This window comes from Fukomys damarensis, unplaced genomic scaffold (assembly GCF_012274545.1).
Source record: "Fukomys damarensis isolate Sample0158 unplaced genomic scaffold, DMR_v1.0_HiC HiC_scaffold_24, whole genome shotgun sequence".
NCBI lineage: Eukaryota > Metazoa > Chordata > Mammalia > Rodentia > Bathyergidae > Fukomys > Fukomys damarensis.
The window spans coordinates 71,188,058-71,194,626 of NW_022900936.1; positions in this window are offsets into that span (position 1 = coordinate 71,188,058).

Genomic DNA, 6,569 nt, shown 5'->3' on the forward strand with positions numbered 1-6,569 from the left:
CGGAGGAAAGGGCGCCGGGGAGGTGCTGGTTCCGGACGGACCAGAGCAGAGAGGCGAGGCCCGGGCTGCAGCGGGACTGAGCGCCGTGCTGCGTTTCTTCGTCCGAACAGCCTTTGGCTTGGTATCTTGCAGCTGAGCTCTCTACACCTCTGTTCCTCTGTCTATAAAGTGGGCTGATTAGCCCCACTTCACAGATACCAACGCGTGCAAGCGTGTGTAACAGTCTATCAGTGAGTCCCAAACACTGGATTCCATACAGAAGTCTGTTGAAATTTACATCAGTCTAAAAAGAAAAAATAAGATTGCCAAATGATTTTTTCCAGGTGAGGGGAATTTTCTGAAATCAAGTACTTCCTGCTCTCTTAATATAAAAATCCATTTTTTCTAAGAAACGAGAGTTAATGAGAGTTGGGTTTTATTTTGGTCTTATTTCAGTTGCAGGCCCAGGACACTGGTGCCACCCTTCCGAGCTTTGTTTTCTCTCCTCCACTAGTTTGGGCCCTCAGGCCTGTGGGAATTCATACCACCCCGGGCCTGCGCAGAGGCACTGTAAATTTGGTCTCCTCACTGGTGCTTTAGGCATCCTGGCCATCTCCTGAGAGCCCTGCAGTCCAGAGTTCTGAGCTGGAGAGTCAGGGAAGTCTTCTTCACTTCTCCCACTTTACGGATGGAAAACAGAAGCCACCCAAGAGGACTGACTTACAGAGAGAAGGAATCCTGCCCTGCCAATCAGTCTGGTCAACTGATACATTAATCACCCACCCACTGGGCACGGAGGAGAGGCAGTGAGTACAGGAGACCTGGGGAAAGCCCATGTGCAGACCACAGCTTGATGAACAGGAAGCAGGAAGTGGCCTTCCCACAGTACCCCCAGATCTCTGGGGGACGCTGTAGGTTGCTACTGTTCTGAACATGCTGAGTTGCTCCCTCCTATTCACTGCTTTTCTGCATTAGTTCAGCTCCCCTGCCCAGCCTGCTAAGCTCAGTAGGGCAGTCCTGAGGGTGGGGAGTATAAATCCACTGCAAATTTTTGCTGAGGTGGATCCCCAGTTCCTCTCTGCAGAGTGCAGTTCTGTGAAAATCTGCCTATACCATGTCTGACAAGTGTTTCTCCTTGAAGAACTTTTCCCTTCTCACTCAGGTCCTGGGTTTAATACCACATATTTCTCTCTGGGGTGAGGGATCAGGCCTGGACAATAAGAATACATCTTTGTACTGGGCACAATGAGTGGTTCCTGGGTTGGTCCTCGACCCTGGCCAAGCAGTTAATGATACCCAGTTGTTGTAGTTCAGCAAGAAGTGTTGCCTTTATGATGGTTTACTGTAAGCTACAGCTAGAATGGTTTCAGGAGCAATTCTACATAATTTGGGGGAAAAAACATTTCACAATTAAATTATGATTAGGCCTAGTTCTGCCTACAGGCTATGTTCATGTCAAGACAGTACTCCACTTATACCTCCAATCACAGCTAAAACCTCAGTGGCCCCAGGATGTCGTGATATTCCAGGGCAGAACTCCATCAGCTGAAGATATCCTGGCTCTTTGAGAACCAAGTAGAAAGAGAAAAGTTTCACCTGGAAAAGGACAAACTGCTAATCCATTTAAGTTCCTCATTGACCTAAGATCTTCATCAGCATAAGTTCCTCGTTGTCCTAGGATCATCACTGCCCTCTGAGTCATCTGTTACTCTTGATGTACCAAATAAAGGTATGGCAAACTTGGGGTGCCTTCATCTTTGTTGCCTAGAGCAGCATTGATCAGGCCCAAAGCTCAGCTTCTTTTCTACGTCTCATTTCCTGTCTTTATTCATTAATTTGCCTTGTGGTGTTGTGGCTCACATCAGACCAGAACGTCCCCTTTCTCTTTTCCCTACAGTAGAGGACTCTTTGATACCCCAGGCAGAGAGCTTGTCTAAAAATAAGGTCAATACAAGGAAGCTAAGAAATGTCCTGATGACAGTTTGAGAACCTGGATCCAACCATATCTGAATGCTACTTCCTGCATCATTCTGTTAGGGTGAGCCAATAAATTCAGCTTTCCCTTAAGCCAGTTTGAATTAGGGCTTTTTTTTTTAACTTCCAATCAACATAAGAGCAAACGGGGGCTTATATGTTGGATTTATCTGAAGCTGTACGTCACATAAGGGGAGCAAAGACCAAAAGCTAAGACCTGTCTCTGCCACTTATAAACTGTGTGACCAGTATACTGACTGTCCTTCCAACCTTTACATTCTTCGTTTATAAAATGGGGAGAAACATATTTCCTTCTCACAGATGCTGTGAGGATCAAGAGAAATAATGGATAAGAGTTTTGTAAACTGAAAGAGGACATAAAAATGATTGTCATTAAATTTTAATAGTAAGTGACTTACCCAAAAAATAGAGATAGGGCCAGGGATTTAACTCAGTGCCACTGCTTGCCTCACAAGTGCAAGGTCCTGAGTTTGATCCCTGGTACCAAAAAAGATCACAAAAAAACAAAAAATAGAAATAGACGTAGTATTGGAAATATTGTTGCTGAGCTGTGAGTAGCTGGGAGAGGATTTGTCCTTTAGGACTTTGGCTCTTTTGAGGTAGGTGCAGTGCCACTGAGCTAAATCCCTGGCTCTATCCTCTTTCTATCTTTCTTTCTTTCTTTCTTTCTGGGATCAAACTGAGGACCTTGCACTTGCAAGGCAGGCAGCGGAAATACTGAGCTGAATCCCTGGTCCTGTCCACTTTATTTTTAAATTAAATTTATTTTTTTTAAGGCAGGGTCTTGATATGTAGTTCAGGCCTGCCTTGAACTCACAGCAATCCTCTTGCCTTGGCCACCCAAGTGCTGGGATTACAGGTGTGTTCATTTTAAAGCCTAACCTTGAGGCAGTTACAGAGATAAAATGTGAGAATTCCCTCCAGGAAGAGTATCTTAGTGACACTAACGTGTCAGTAAGCGAATGTGTAGAGCAGGATGGAAGAGTCACAGAATCAAGATGGGAACTATAAGGCTGGCATGGTGGTGGATACCTGTAATCCCAGCACTCTGAGGGGCTGAGGCAGAAGAATTCCCAGTTTGGGCCCAGCTTGGACAGTTTAGTGATTTCATAAGACACTGTCTCAAAATGTCACACACTTGTAATCCCAACACTCAGGAGGCTGAGGCAGGAGGATCACTGCAAATTCTAGGCCAGTCTGATCTATGTAGTCCAAGGCAGATCTGAGCCACATAGTGAGACCCTGTTTAAAAAAGAAAAGATGTAGCTCTGTGCAAAGGCCATGAGTTCAATCCTCTATACTTAAAAAAAAGAAAAGAAATTGAAAACTGTAGGTTAAAAGGCAAGAATGATGCAGGCTCCAGAACCTGGAGAAGAGCAACTCCAGCATCTAGGCCATATTCTGGAGGGCAAAGGACTTGCAGCCTAAACCCAGTACATAATCAGGCCTGACAGGTATCAAGACTTCTGCTACTTGCCAGCTCCCCTGGCCATTGCTGGACATCCATGATGTCACTTCACCGCAGCCCTTCGAGATACGATATGGGTTGAATTCTGTCCCCCACAAAATCCATACACTGAAGCCCTAACCTATAGTTCCTTTCATACAATGAGATTGGATTTGGAAAGAAAATGTTAAGGAGATGACTCAGGGAAAATGAATGCATACAAATGGGCCCAAGCCAACATGGTCAGTGTCCATAGCAGGGACAACGACTCAGCACACAGAGAGGGGACAGCCATCCACAAGCCACAGAGAACGACCCCAGAAGAACCATCCTGGCCGACACATGACGTTGCCTCCAGAGCTTCGAGAGTATTTCCAATTAAGCCACAGTCTGTTGTTACAGCAGGCCTGGCACATAGGTAGTATCACGTGCCCATTTTACAGAGAAGGACAAGGGTTAATGGCCTTGCCCAACATCTTACTCCTAAGATTCAACTAATAATTCCTTGAACTCACATGGTTTAAAACCCATAAGGTGGGGGAGGGTCAATTTACTTTAGAACAGGATTTTTCTTCTGTGGGAGGCTGTATTAAAAACAGTTGGCCAGATGTGGTGGCACACACCTATAATCCCAGGACTCAGGAGGCTGAGGCAGGAGGATCACCATATGTTCAGGGCCAGCCTGGGCTACATAGTGAAACTCTGTTTCAAAACCCCCAAAATTAATTAACTGACAATTGCATTTGGGGAAGAGTCTGGTATAAATTCTCTGTGAAAAATTATTTAATTGTCCCTAAAATTAAATAAGGTTTCATGTATGTCACCCATCCTGTACTTCTGAGGTACTCAAGTTTGGGGGAAATGAGAAAGAAACAAAATGAACGTGTATTTTCACACTGGGGTGAGCCTCAGTGGTAGAGTCTGTGTTTAGCAAACTCCAGGCCACAGGTCCCATTCTCAGCACTAAAGAATAGGAAGTCTAGTTTCAGATAGGAAGACACTATGTGTTAAAATTTTTGTTTGTTTTCTTGAGACTGTGCAGTCCAAGTTGTCCTTGAATTCACTATGTAGCCCAGGCTGGCCTCAAACTCACAGTGATCCTCCTGCCTCAGCCTCCTGAGCGCTAGGATTACAGGTGTGAGCCACCACAACCAGCTACCATTTAAAATAATTATTAACCCTTTAAAAGAGGGAGGAAACTTGTGCGTGTGGCTCCCAGATCCAGAAATTTCACTCTGTGTTCAGCAGGCTCTGGGCTCAGCGAGATAGCAAGCTTCTTGATGGTGTCAAGATGCTATGGTCACCACGATTTCTGTCTTTCCCTGGTTTCCTTACATCTCCCTTCTTAATTTGGAATGCTTCTTTTGAACAATAGCTGAGTTAGCTTTCTTCGGAGCGGCATTCTACACCACTCCCACCCCCCACTCCCCCACGCCCACACACACATTCTCTTCTGCTCTGACTTGAGGGAGGAGCCCTTTCCTGAACCAGCCGCTCACTCAGTAGACAGACCTGGCCGACACATGACGTTGCCTCCAGAGCTTCGAGAGTATTTCCAATTAAGCCACAGTCTGTTGTTACAGCAGGCCTGGCACATAGGTAGTATCACGTGCCCATTTTACAGAGAAGGACAAGGGTTAATGGCCTTGCCCAACATCTTACTCCTAAGATTCAACTAATAATTCCTTGAACTCACATGGTTTAAAACCCATAAGGTGGGGGAGGGTCAATTTACTTTAGAACAGGATTTTTCTTCTGTGGGAGGCTGTATTAAAAACAGTTGGCCAGATGTGGTGGCACACACCTATAATCCCAGGACTCAGGAGGCTGAGGCAGGAGGATCACCATATGTTCAGGGCCAGCCTGGGCTACATAGTGAAACTCTGTTTCAAAACCCCCAAAATTAATTAACTGACAATTGCATTTGGGGAAGAGTCTGGTATAAATTCTCTGTGAAAAATTATTTAATTGTCCCTAAAATTAAATAAGGTTTCATGTATGTCACCCATCCTGTACTTCTGAGGTACTCAAGTTTGGGGGAAATGAGAAAGAAACAAAATGAACGTGTATTTTCACACTGGGGTGAGCCTCAGTGGTAGAGTCTGTGTTTAGCAAACTCCAGGCCACAGGTCCCATTCTCAGCACTAAAGAATAGGAAGTCTAGTTTCAGATAGGAAGACACTATGTGTTAAAATTTTTGTTTGTTTTCTTGAGACTGTGCAGTCCAAGTTGTCCTTGAATTCACTATGTAGCCCAGGCTGGCCTCAAACTCACAGTGATCCTCCTGCCTCAGCCTCCTGAGCGCTAGGATTACAGGTGTGAGCCACCACAACCAGCTGCCATTTAAAATAATTATTAACCCTTTAAAAGAGGGAGGAAACTTGTGTGTGTGGCTCCCAGATCCAGAAATTTCACTCTGTGTTCAGCAGGCTCTGGGCTCAGCGAGATAGCAAGCTTCTTGATGGTGTCAAGATGCTATGGTCACCACGATTTCTGTCTTTCCCTGGTTTCCTTACATCTCCCTTCTTAATTTGGAATGCTTCTTTTGAACAATAGCTGAGTTAGCTTTCTTCGGAGCGGCATTCTACACCACTCCCACCCCCCACTCCCCCACGCCCACACACACATTCTCTTCTGCTCTGACTTGAGGGAGGAGCCCTTTCCTGAACCAGCCGCTCACTCAGTAGACAGCAGAGGCACCCGCAGCCAGAGCGGGCACTGGAGACACAAACACGGGGAGCCAAACCCTGCCTGTGGGAAGCAGCCCTAACCAGTAGAAGATCTGGGAGCAGACGAGCAGAGTTAGGATGGCAGAACCAGGACCTGACTCACCCAAACATCCTGAAGCTTGGTTATTTCACCAGTAAAGAGGCCCACATCGAATTGCTATTTGGGGGCTGGGCATTTAGCTCGGTGGTTCTGGCATCTGCCTCACAAGCACAAGTTCGATCTTTGGTACAAAAAAAAAAAATGACTATTTGGGGGCTTGGGTATAGTTTAATGTTACAGCACATGCTTAGCACATACGAGGCCCTGCATCCAATCTCCAGCTCTCCCCCAACATGACTCATGGATGATTAAATAAAGTGATATGCCTTATAGAGCACTTTAAGCAGACTGAGAATGTTAGGAGTCATTCAGACAATAC